We start from the raw sequence: 12,912 nt of genomic DNA on the forward strand, positions 1-12,912 counted from the left end.
TCAGTGCTCCCCAGCAACCTTACAACAACAACCCAGCCTGTCCACAGCCCAGCACTCCCCAGCAACCCTACAATAACAACCCAGCCTGTCTATAGCCCCAGCGCTGCCCAGCAACCCTACAATAACAACCCAGCCTGTCTATAGCCCCAGCGCTGCCCAGCAACCCTACAATAACAACCCAGCCTGTCCACAGCCCCAGCGCTCCCCAGCAACCCAAGAATAACAACCCAGCCTGTCTACAGCCCAGCGCTGTCTCTCGCCCCGTCAAACTTCCCCCCCTTCAAGTTTGGGGTGCAAGGGCTAGGGCTGCTGCTGCTGCATGATGGGGGGCCCTCAGCGGGGTGAGGAGCAGGACTTTGCCCCAGGGCAGCACTAGGGGCTGGGCTGCGGGGGGGGGCAGCAGGGGGCTCTCCCTGGGCAGTCAGGGCTCCCCATTGCCCCAGGGCGGCACTAGGGGCTGGGCTGCAGGGGTGGGGTGGGGGCAGCAGGGGGCTCTGCCCAGGCAGTCAGGGCTCCCCATTGCCCCAGGGCGGCTCTAGGGCTGGGGTGCAGGGGGTGGGGGCAGCAGGGGGTCTGCCCGGGCAGTCAGGGCTCCCCATTGCCCCAGGGCGGCGCTAGGGGCTGGGCTGCAGGGGGGGGCAGCAGGGGGCTCTCCCCGGGCAGTCAGGGCTCCCCATTGCCCCAGGGCGGCGCTAGGGGCTGGGCTGCAGGGAGCAGGGGGGGCAGTGTGGGGCGCCATCCTCGGGCAGTCAGGGCTCCCCATTGCCCCAGGGCGGCGCTAGGGGCTGGGCTGGGAGCAGCGGCACCCCAGGCTGGAGGAGATGGAGGGGGGGCGTTTCACACACACTGACCCTGGGACAGGGCCTGGTTCTGACCTTGCTGCCGGGATCCCCCTCCCGCGCTGCCCCTGCTCCCCGACTCACCCCGCCCTGATTGGCTCGGGGCTGGCAGCTGCGGGGACAGGTCTGCGCAGACACAGACAGAGAGAAGTTGGCAGAGAGGCGTGTGCCCTGGGGCAGAACCAAGAGAAATTGGCAACTCGGGGCCCCCCGTCCCAGTGCCTGACACCCACCAGAGCCCGGATCTCCCTTCCCCTGCCAGGATGCTGCTCCCTCTGCTGCTCCCCTGGGCATGGGGGGCCCTGGCCGGTAAGTGGGGACCCCCCCTGCCCTTTTTGCTAATGGGGTGGGGTGGGGATGGTGTAAAGCCATGGCCGGGAGGGAGGTGAGCACCACACGGGGCTAGTGACCCTTGCTGGGGTGAAGGTGAGGGGGGAGGCAGGTTAGGGGTCAGCACGGAGACGCTGGAGCCCAGCAGACTCGTTAATCTCTCCCCACCCGCTTTGTTCTCCACTTGTTTTCTCTTACTTCCTGCCCCCCCAGCCTCCCCTCCTCTCCCTCCAGGGATCATCACCCTCCGGGTGCTCCTCACCTCCCAGTTCCACAACGCCAGCTCCACAGACACGGTGGGGATGGCCCTGCTGGGCGACCTGGAGACCCACTCCCTGGCCTGCGGCACCTGCGAGATCCGCTTCCTGCAGCCCTGGGCCCAGCAGGGCCTGACCCCGAAGCAGTGGCAGGACCTGGAGCTGCTGTTCCATCGCTCCCTGGCCGACTTCATCCTCACTGTGAACACAATAGCCCAGCAGCAGGGAACGGGCTGTGAGTATGGAGCGGTCTGAGGGGATCCCCCTGCCCCCCAACCTGGGGTGCTGAGAACTGACACTGAGTGTGTCATTGGGGGCAAGACTGCCAGTCCCTGGCCCTTGGGCTGATTGGAGCCGGCGTCCCCCAGAGGGGAAACACCCGTGTCCCATTCTCCACCCCAGAGTCAGCCAGCCAGGTCTGGGGCCAGATTGTAGCCTGCACTCCCAAGAGGGGAAGGGCCCCGTGTCCCGCTCCCTGAGCCAAGGATCCTGGTCTTTCCTGACATACCCTGAGCCTTGGAAAGCAGGTCATTTGGGTGGGGGTCTGTATCTCAGCAACCCCATGACCAAAGGACTCCAAATTTGCACCAGAAGCTCTGCCTCAGGCCCCGATGTAACGCAGCGATTTTCGAGCCAATCTGACTATGCACATGAACCTCAGAGCACTTAGAACAATCAATTTTAAACAAACTGTAACTTACCCTTAACTCCAGCCGGGGCCACCCCACAATCCTTCCGCCATCTTGTGGCCAAACATCCTCATTGCACCTGTCATGGACCTTTATTGCCCAGTCTCTCTGGGTATGTCTACACTACAGGATAAATTCGAATTAGCTTAAACCGATTTTATAAAACAAATATTATAAAGTCGATTGTGCGCGTCCACACTAGGCACATTAATTTGGTGGTGTGCATCCATGGTCCGAGGCTAGCGTCGAATTCTGGAGCGGTGCACTGTGGGTAGCTACTGTAAAATAATGAGGCCAATAACGTCGATTTGCGTCCACACTAACCCTAAGTCGATATAGTAATATCGATTTTAGCATTACTCCTCTCGTTTTGTAGGAGTACAGAAATCGATTTAAAGAGCCCTTTAAATCGATATAAAGAGCAGTGTAGTGTGGATGGGTGCAGCGTTAAATCGATTTAACGCTGTTAAAATCGGTTTAACAGCGTAGTGTGGACCAGGCCTCTATTTCTGCCCCCCCCAGTAACCTCTGGACCCCCATCATCGTCCCCCTGCCCTTCCTGTCCCAGACTCCTTTGTTATCCAGGGCTCCCTTGGCTGCGAGCTGCGCCCCAACGGCACCTCAAGGGGATTCTATGACACTGCGGGGAATGGCGAGGACATCGTGAGTTTCGACGTGGACATGGGCACCTGGGTCGCTCGGTCGGAGGATAAGCTGGCACTCAACGCCCGGGACCTTCTCAACTGGGATAAGAGCGCGTCCACCAGGCTTCAGTTTTTTTTTAGAATAACTTGCATCTATCTGCTCAATAGCTTTGCCCAGTACGGGAGAGAGTCTCTGGAGAGGCAAGGTGAGGCTGGTCACCACTTCCCGCTCACTGAGATGCAGCCACCTCTGGGGTGGGGCAGAGGGCTGTTTGTACAGGGACCCCTTGCCTGGTGTACAAATGCAGTTATAGCTGGGGTGCAGCGCAATAGCCGTTCATAGCCGCACTGCACAGCAGTTTAGGACAGGAAGTGAAGGGGGATCTGTCACTACTGGTAACAGCAGGGGATAGAATTGGGGTCTGGCCAGAAGAGCGGGGCCAACGCCTGACCCCGGGGAGCGGAGCTGGGCTTGGCTAGTGAGTCCCTGAGGCTCAGGCTGAATCGTCCCCTCTCCCTCGCCCCATCTCTCTCCTCCTGTCTCAGAGAAGCCGGTCGCTGTGGTGTTTGCCCGAGTGCCTCCCCCAGCCGGGACCCCCGCGCCGGTACTGCTGGTTTGCCGGGTCACCGGTTTCTACCCCCGGCCCGTCCGCGTGGCCTGGCTGCAGGACGGGGAGGAGGTGGCACCGGGCTGGTGGCTGAACTCCAGCGGGATCCTGCCCAACGCGGACCTGACCTACCAGCTGCACAGCTCCCTGGCCGTGGAGCCGGGCGCCGGGCACAGCTACGCCTGCCGGGTGCAGCACAGCAGCCTGGGGGGCCAGAGCCTGCTGATCCCCTGGGGTAGGTGCACGTCCCCGGGGGGGGGGCAGTCGTGATCTCTGGGAGCTTTTCTTGCACGTCCTGAGTGGGACGCGGGTGGGCCCAGGCAGCGGGATTGGGGTGGAGGGAGGCAGAAGGTGGGAGTTGGGCAATGGATCAGGGGGAGCAGGATGGAGGAGCTGAGGGGGACGGGACAGGACTGGGACTGAGGGAGCAGGGTGGGGACTAAGGGGAGTGCGAATGGGACGGGGTGGAGAGATCTGTGTGGAATATCCCTGTTCCCACTGTGTCACCCCCTGTTTTACAGAGCAGAGCAGGCCCTGGGGCCCCGGCCTGGCCGTGGGCATCACCCTGGGGGTTCTGGCCGTAGCCGCCGTGGCCGTGGTGCTGTGGTGGACCAGACGCAGGTGAGTCCGCCTCCCTCTGGGGAGAGATGGGGGTGGGGGGGCTGTTACACCCCCTAACCCATCCCCTCTGCTCTCTCCTTCCAGGAGCTACCAGGACGTTAGTCCAGGGGAGTCCAGGGCCTCAGGCGGCAGCACCAGCCCAGGCGTGGGGATCGGCCCCTCTCCTGGGGACATGGAAATCAGGGCTGGGTCTGTGCCCAGCTCCAGAGCTGAGAGCCCCAAGGGCAGGACTGGATCGGGGCCCTGGGAGATTGGGGCCCTGGATGGGGGGTGGGAGGATTCTCCTTCCTCTGGGATGTTCGGGGCACGTTGGACACTTGGGGGCACTGTGGGATTGCTGGGATCCAGGATCCGCAGGGAGCCGGCGCGGGCCTGTGCCCTTCAATAAACCCTTCAGGGAGGGGCTGCCCAGCGGGCCCCCCTGGGGCTGTAGGAGCCAGGCCTGGGTGCAGGGGTCAGGCCCAGCTACGTACACAAAGGGGGTGGGCACGGCTGGGGCGTGGGAACCAGGATGCCTGGGTTCTATCCCTGGCACTGGGAGGGGAGTGGGGTCTAGTCAGGGGCAGCACTCGTCTCCAGCATCACCAGGATCTGGAAGGTCCAGTCTCCGTTCTGGAGCAGCTCCGTGGACACCACCCCGGCCGTCTGCTCCTGCCCGTTCTTCAGCCACTTGATCTCCATCCCCCCGGGGTAAAACCCCGTCATGGAGCAAACCAGCAGGTGGGAGTGGGGCTGGGACTCCGATTTCGTGGGGGAAACCTTCACCTTGGGCTGACCTGGGGGGTCGGGGAAGGGTGGGAAAGGGCCAGAGACAGAATGGGGCCCTGTTCTCATCCCCCTGCCCCCCCATCCCCTGGTGTGGAGGCAGGGCCTACAGTGGGGGGAGGGGGGCAGAAGCAGGCAGTTTGGTGGCTGAAGAAGCCTGGCTCCCAGCCCCCCTGCTCTAACCCACTAGACCAGGTGGGCAAACTATGGCCCAGGGGCTGCATCTGGCTCCTCAGACCTTTGAATCCGGCCTTCGAGCTCCTGCTGGGGAGCGTGTGCCGTGGCCCCGCGCGGCTCCCAGAAGCGGCAGCACGTCCTCCCTCCGGCTCCTACGTGTGGGGCCAGCCGGGGGCTCCGCACGCTGCCCCCATCCCAAGCACTGCTCCTGCAGCCCCCAGTGGCCGGCAACTGCAGCCATTGGGAGCTGCAGGGGCGGTGCCTGTGGACGGGGCAGCGTGCAGAGCCTCCTGGCTGCGCCCCCACGTAGGAACCGGAGGGAGGACGTGCCGAGCTTCCAGGAGCTGCTGGAGGTAAGTGCTGCCCGGAGCCTGCACCCCGCCCCCCTGCCATGCTCCAACCCCCTGCTGCAGCCCTGATCCCCCTCCCTCTCTCCAAACCCCTCAGTCCCATCCTGCGGCCCCCCAGAGCCCACCCCCCAAGTCAGAACCCTCACCTCCCCACCTGCACCCCAATCCCCTGCCCCAGCCCAGAGCCCCCTCCCTCTCTCCAAACCCCTCAGTCCCATCCTGCGGCCCCCCAGAGCCCGCCCCCCAAGTCAGAACCCTCACCTCCCCACCTGCACCCCAATCCCCTGACCCAGCCCAGAGCCCCCTCCATCTCTCCAAACCCCTCAGTCCCATCCTCCGGCCCCCCAGAGCCCGCCCCCCAAGTCAGAACCCTCACCTCCCCACCTGCACCCCAATCCCCTGACCCAGCCCAGAGCCCCCTCCCTCTCTCCAAACCCCTCAGTCCCATCCTGCAGCCCCCCAGAGCCCGCCCCCCAAGTCAGAGCCCTCACCTCCCCACCTGCACCCCAATCCCCTGACCCAGCCCTGATCCCCCTCCCTCTCTCCAAACCCCTCAGTCCCATCCTGCGGCCCCCCAGAGCCCACCCCCCAAGTCAGAGCCCTCACCTCCCCACCTGCACCCCAATCCCCTGCCCCAGCCCAGAGCCCCCTCCCTCTCTCCAAACCCCTCAGTCCCATCCTGCGGCCCCCCAGAGCCCACCCCCCAAGTCAGAGCCCTCACCTCCCCACCTGCACCCCAATCCTCTGCCCCAGCCCAGAGCCCCCTCCCTCTCTCCAAACCCCTCAGTCCCATCCTCCGGCCCCCCAGAGCCCGCCCCCCAAGTCAGATTGTGATGCAGCAGGGACTGTCTGTGTGGGGGATGGGAGACCAGGGGAGGACTTTAGGAGATGGACGATGCCAGAGCCTGTAACCTGAGCTAGGTAAGGGAGGGGAAAGGTCAACACCTTTGCCCGGGAAGGGGACAAAGGAAGGGAGTGGCAGGAGGGAAGCAGTTTGAGTTTGGGCTTGGGGCTGTGTGGGCGGAATTCAGGGTATCCTAGCTAGGATCTAAGCACCCTGAAAGCCCAGAAGGACTCGGTGGAGGGGTCCTGACTGTGCCTGCGAGCCCTGCTGTAACCTGTGTTCCTGTTGTCCAATAAACCTTCTGTTTTACTGGCTGGCTGAGAGTCACTGTGGGTCCCAGGAAGAGGGGTGCAGGGCCGGACTCCCCCACACTCCGTGACACAGAGCCCTCACCTCTCCACCTGCACCCCAATCCCCTGCCCCAGCCCTGATCCCCCTCCCTCTCTCCAAACCCCTCAGTCCCATCCTCTGGCCCCCCAGAGCCCGCCCCCCAAGTCAGAGCCCTCACCTCCCCACCTGTACCCCAATCCTCTGCTCCAGCCCAGAGCCCCCTCCCTCTCTCCAAACCCCTCAGTCCCATCCTCCGGTCCCCCAGAGCCCGCCCCCCAAGTCAGAGCCCTCACCTCCCCACCTGCACCCCAATCCCCTGCCCCAGCCCAGAGCCCCCTCCCTCTCTCCAAACCCCTCAGTCCCATCCTGCGGCCCCCCAGAGCCCGCCCCCCAAGTCAGAGCCCTCACCTCCCCACCTGCACCCCAATCCCCTGCCCCAGCCCTGATCCCCCTCCCTCTCTCCAAACCCCTCAGTCCCATCCTCCGGTCCCCCAGAGCCCGCCCCCCAAGTCAGAGCCCTCACCTCCCCACCTGCACCCCAATACCCTGCCCCAGCCCAGAGCCCCATCCCGCACCCTGAACTCCTCATTTCTGGCCCCACTCAAGAGCCCACCCCTCCAGCTGGAGCCCTCACCCCTCCCACATCCTAACCCCCGATTTCGTGAGCATTCATGGCCCGCCAGACAATTTCCATAACCAGCTGTGGCCCTCGGGCCAAAAAGTTCACCCAACCCTGCACTAGACTCCACTCCCCTTCCAATACCAGGGATAGAACCCAGGCGTCCTGGCTCCCAGCCCCCCAGCTGTAAGGTCTGAGACCATTTTCTGCAGCCACATTAGCACAGCAGCGCTAGAGAGAGGAGAGATCGGCGGTTAAGAAGGCTCCTGTACTAATAGGATCTATCATCACCAGATACAGGAACAGATCTCAAGCTGGTTAAAGAAAACTTTGTGTGGTGGCATCTGTCTGGCCAGAAGTCACTTACCAATGGTTGTGGTTGTGAAATCTCTACCCCTTTCCTGTTTTGCCTGTACGGTCCCCACATCTCTAGTGTTTACCTGTCTGGTCTCTGTCTGGTTCTTCCATTGTTCCTGTCACTGCAGAATTAATTCTGCCAGTTGAAATCAGCTACGGCGGAGCGGTGTGACTGGGCAGAGAATTGCTTTGCAATATGTTAGGGTTGGTCAAAGAATTATTTTGTAAGGCTTGAGTACCATGGCTGGTTACGGTGCAGCTAAGCAGGACACAAGCTTCTCTGTATAAACTGGGTCCAAAGGAAGTTCTTTGGAACCAACTCCAGGACTTGGCCCCAGATCAGGGCTGCCAGAGCTCACACTCTGCCCAGGGCCACCCCTAGGGGGGTGCAGGGCCTGGGACACCCCCCCTCCACCCCAGGCTGTGCCTCTACTGCACCCCTCCTCCCAAACCCCCACCCCGCCTACCCCCACTCCACCCTGATTCAATCAGCACTGGTTCTGCACCAGTCAGGTAACTCCCTTCTCATCACGTGTCAGTATATTTACACCTGCATCTGTCGTTTTCATGCCATGCAGCTGGAGAAGTGGGTTTTTACCCATGGAAGCTGATGCCCAAATCAATCTGTTATTCTTTAAGGTGCCGCCGGACTCCTGGTTGTTCCAGGACAGACTCAGAGGCACTTACAGGGTGGGGGCAGCCCAGTGTGACACAACAAAGATCTGCCTAGCAGCTGGAGGAAAGTAAAACAGGGGGACAGTGACATCCCCATGTGGCCTCTCTCCTCCCACCTCCCCCAGCTCAGCACCTGGAAGATCTTTTGGAGAACAAAGACTTTCAACTACGAAGACTGTGTGACGAAGTGGGAATGTTCTTAATGTTTTCTCTGAATACTGTGTGGGTGCCTCAGTTTCCCCTTCACAGTTCGTAAGTCTCTAGGTGGTGGGATAAGGGGGTGGGATTGTTGCGGAGCCCTAGAGGGCAGGTGTGATGGTGTCTGCACAGAGAATGACCGACACTCTGTCTCCTGGCCACTGATGGCCTGGGCCCCTCCCCGGCAAGGTGCCAACGGAAGGGGTTGGGGACAAAGAGATCAGGTGGCCTCCTGGCCTGGGAAAGAGACAAAGGCCGAGGAGGGGCTGGAGGGTTTCAGGCTGGAGCTGGCTGGGGAGATGAGGGGAAGTCCAGCACCGGGGTCTGGGCTCCCCACCCCGCAAGATGGACCCAACTGAAGGGTCCTGTTGTCTGTACTTGAAAGCTCTGCTGTGGACTGTGTTCCTGTCGGCTAATAAACCTCTGTGTTACTGGGCTGGCTGAGAGTCACGTCTGACTGCGAAGTAGGGGTGCAGGGCTCTCTGGCTTCCCCAGGACCCCGCTGGGGCAGCCTCGTTGTGGGAAGCTCACGGAGGGGCAGAGGATGCTGAATGCTCCAAGGAGAGACCCAGGAGGTGAAGACGTGTGAGCTTCTTGCCCTGCAGACAGTCTGCTCCAAGGGAGAGGAGGCTCCCCAAAGTCCTGGCTGGCTTGGTGGGGAGCAGTTCCAGAGCATCGCCTGGGGACCCCATGACAACTTTCATCTGGGGAGACTGGTCCTAGGGGAGAAGGAAATTCCCCCTTGTACTAAGACCTGTAAAGTGCCTGAACCAGCCAGTTAGGTGAGAAACTGCTTGATTCGAATCTTGCTGAGTCTGTAGAATTTAGACTGCAAATTTGTCTTTATTTCTTACGTAACCAACTTTGATCCCAATCTCTGCGTATAATCATTTACAGTCTGGCTTTCTGTGGTTAATAAATCGTGTTAGCTTTTACCTAAACCAGCGCGGTTTGGGGGAAGAGCTCAGAGAACCTCAGCTCAGGTTAACAAGGGGTGTCAGTCGCCCGTTCACTGCCCTTTGTCGACGTGGCGGACGAATTAACGATGTTGCAGGGTCGAAGGGCGTCTCGAGCCGTGTCAGAGGCTGGAGTGCTGGGCTGCAAGGCTGGTGCCTGTCTGCGTATGATGCATGAGTGGCTCTGGGCGCATTCATGCAGTTTAGCTGGGTGTAGGCTCCACACGCCGAGCACCCGGAGGGGTTTGCTGCTTGTCACCGGCCCAGCTCTGTGAGAGACAGCCCAGGCTGGAGAGCGAAGGGGGCACAGTGGTCCCACATTCCGGGTTGTGCCCCAGGATGGCTTGTTTACAGGCCATCAAGTACCTACAGGGGGAACAGAAATTGGATAATGTTTCTCCTCCATGTGCCAGACAAAGGCAGAACGTGATCCAGTGGAGGGAAGTTGAAGATAGACAGATTCAGACTGGAGATAAGGTGTGAATGTTTCACAGGGTAAATAACCAGTGGAACAAATTCCCAGGGCTGTGGTGGATTCCCCACCCAGACGGTGTTTATCTCACGACTGTTTTTCTCCGTGATCTGCTTGTGGGGCAGGTCTCTGGCCTGCGCTGAACAGGGTCAGACTAGAGGGTCACAAGGGTCCTGTTAGGCCTAAATAAAAATATAGCAAACAAAACCAGGTATGCCAACCTGACCAAAGTCAGGCTAACAAAGGTTTGTGGGTAATTCCTGAGTGGAAAACACTGAGAAGCAGCAGCATGTCTCACAAGCGCTAAAAAAAAGTAAAATAAAAAAAGAGCTGCATTCCTAGCTTAGTACCAAATGTGCCGTGTTAGGGCAGCTCCCTCAAAAAACTAATAAAAGCCCTAGTTTCCCAGCCTCCTTGTTTTCACTCCCTGGTTTTGTTCCTTGTTTGTTTTTAAGTCCCCTACATTTCTAACTTTAGGCATGCATGTATACTAAAGGTGTCTAGTTTCTAGTTGTTAAAAAAAGGGGGTGGGTTGCTCCAGTAAATAATTTATAATGCAACAAAACTGTCTATATAGGTTTATACTAAAATGTAAAAAGCAAGGCTGGTTCTCTCTAAAAACAAGCTGCTCTCTGTTAATGCATGTACTTGTCAATAAAAAGCTTTTAATCGAACCTTGCTGGTGTTGCCTGTCTCTCTCGCGGTCAAACAACAAACTTTGCCCTCTGGGTTAAAGTCCCTAACAGTCCCTTCCAGCCTGGGGATCCAGGAGTCTGAAAGGGGCATCTGGGGCAGGGGGCGTCTGGGGCAGGAGCCAGCCTTTCCTGGACAGGGGCAGCACCTTCATTCCTGGGACTGTCCACTGGAAAGCGCCCTTGCACCATCCGCTGGGCCCCCCTCTGCCCAGGGGTCTGTGCCCCTCGCCTGCATGGTGGCTTGCGAGGGGCAGAGTGGATCAGGCAGAGACAGCACCAAAAGGGTTAAATTAACCCGACCTGCCTGGCATCTCCCCTGCTTCCCTTCACTCCTGCCCTGTCCATGCCTGACCCTGGCCCAGCTGCGGCTACTGGGACCCTGTGTCCCCTCCGCTCCCCACTACACTCGGGGAAGGGGGCAGCTGAGCCCGATGCTGCCTGGCCCTTTGCCTGGGGGTGCCCCCCAGGGTGATGAGCAGCATCCGGGGGGCTGGTGCTCGGAGCTGGGCAGGGAAGTTCTCGGTCTGGGTGATCTGGGCGAGTCTCCTCATTCATCTCCTTCCCTGTGGAGCAGCCCTGGGGGCTGGCTGCGTCCTGCCTCGGGGCTGGGGCTCGGCTGGTGACGGTGCTAAGAACCCACCTGGCTCAGTGCACCCAGGAGCCGCAGGTGTGCAGACACTGGGACATCCCCTCTGGGGAAGCGCAGCAGGAAAGCTGTGCCCAGCCCCGGACATGCTGTAGCCAGGCCCACAGGACGATGGAGGGGGAAGGGGGAACGGCGGGAGAGGTAAGTGGGGGCGTAACTCAGTATCTTGTGTGGGTGGTTCCCAGGGGAATTGAATCCTCAACCTCTGGAACCTCAAGTGGGAGCTTCTACAGCCTGACCCAACAGAGCCACGTCCGTCAGCCTCCGTCAGCCACTTGACGGGACCGGGGAGCCGCAGTGCCCGCGGGGTTATGTGGAGTTACTGTTCTAGGGCCCCCCACTCCATTATCCGAGCCGTTAAGGAAGCTCTGGACTAGCACTGGAGCCAGGGCTGAGCCCTGGGGGACCCCGCTAGATACACCCTCCTGCTTGCTGAGTACGGACTTTCAAACAGTCGTGCACCCACATGGCTGTCATGTCATCTACCGGCGAGCCCCCCCATTTCCCTGGTTGGCCTACGAGAACGTCCCGCGGGACTGGGTCTGAAGCCTGACTAAAATCAAGATCCATCACGTCTACTGCTTCCCGCCTGCCCGTCAGGCCAGTAACCCTGTCCAAGGAAGGAATGAGGCTGGTTTGGCATGATTTGTTCTTGACCAATCCAAGCTGGCTAGTCCTTCTAATTCTATTACCTCCAGGTGCTGACAAGCTGATTGCTTGATAATTTGTTCCAGTACCTTTCCAGGTACCAATTTACAAGAACTGGTCTGTAATTCCCCAGGTCCCCTTTGTTCCTGTTTATAAAGACAGGTGCAAGGTTTGCCCTTCCCCAGTTCTGTGGGACCTCACCCCACCCACCCCAGTAGGTGTCCCCCAGACAGGGACAATGGGGGATACCAAAGGTTAACAATGGTACTTTCACCCGGCTCTGTGATGATCTCTTCATGCTCCGAAGGAAGATTGTAAAAATTGGAGCTGGAACCTCGTCTCCCCGAGTCCTGCTCTGTCTCTCACTCCTTTCCCATCTCTCTCTCTCCCTCTTCTTCCAGTTCGGCCCAAGGTGAAAGTTTCCCCCATGAAATCGGGGTCCGAGCCCCACCCCGACCTGCTGCTTTGCTCCGTGATGGGGTTTTACCCTGGGGGGATCGAGATCAAGTGGCTAAAGAACGGGCAGGAGCAGACAGCCGGGGTGGTGTCTACGGAGCTGCTCCAGAACGAGACTGGACCTTCCAGATCCTGGTGATGCTGGAGATGAGCCCCCGGCGCAGGGACGTCTACACCTGCCAGGTGAAGCACATCAGCCTGCAGGGCCCCATCGCCGTGCACTGGGATAAGAGCCTCTGGGTGTGGGGCAGCCCCTGAGCCTGCAGGGGCACCCCTTGGGGAATGGGCCTGGGTCAGAGCCCTACCCCACCCCTGGGGGCAGAGAGCGCAAGGGGAAGGAAAGGCTCAGCTCAGCCTAAACCAGCTGTGCCCTTCTTTCCACAGAGGCACAGGCTGACTCTGCCGGGGCAAGACGCTGGTGGGGTCGGGGGCTCTGCGCTGCATGGTCCTGAGATTGCTCGTCTGCCTGGGGACTAAGAAAGATGAATGGCCCCGGGATGGGGCCAGCAGCCCAGGAAACAAGTCCCCAGTGGGGGTTTCACACGAATTTTGATTCACAGCAGTTTGCTTTAATTTTCCCTTCAGGCTCGAATCCAGTTTTCTAGTGACCCAGGAACTTCCTGCCCCTCTCTCAGCCCACGTCCAGGAAGTGTGGGGCTAATCCCAGCTCCTGGCTACCCATGAACCTGAGTCAGACCATTCAGAGTCTGAGCTACAGATGTCCCTCCTGCCTCCC

At 60.1% G+C, this 12,912-nt stretch overlaps 1 pseudogene; it reads left to right on the top strand.

Moving 5' to 3' along the window:
* The first annotated feature begins 976 nt into the window (after positions 1-976).
* LOC127033089 (antigen-presenting glycoprotein CD1d-like) lies at positions 977-12,434 on the top strand (annotated as a pseudogene).
* The last annotated feature ends 478 nt before the right edge of the window (positions 12,435-12,912 follow it).

Source organism: Gopherus flavomarginatus, chromosome 12 (assembly GCF_025201925.1).
Source record: "Gopherus flavomarginatus isolate rGopFla2 chromosome 12, rGopFla2.mat.asm, whole genome shotgun sequence".
In the NCBI taxonomy this organism is placed as follows: domain Eukaryota; kingdom Metazoa; phylum Chordata; order Testudines; family Testudinidae; genus Gopherus; species Gopherus flavomarginatus.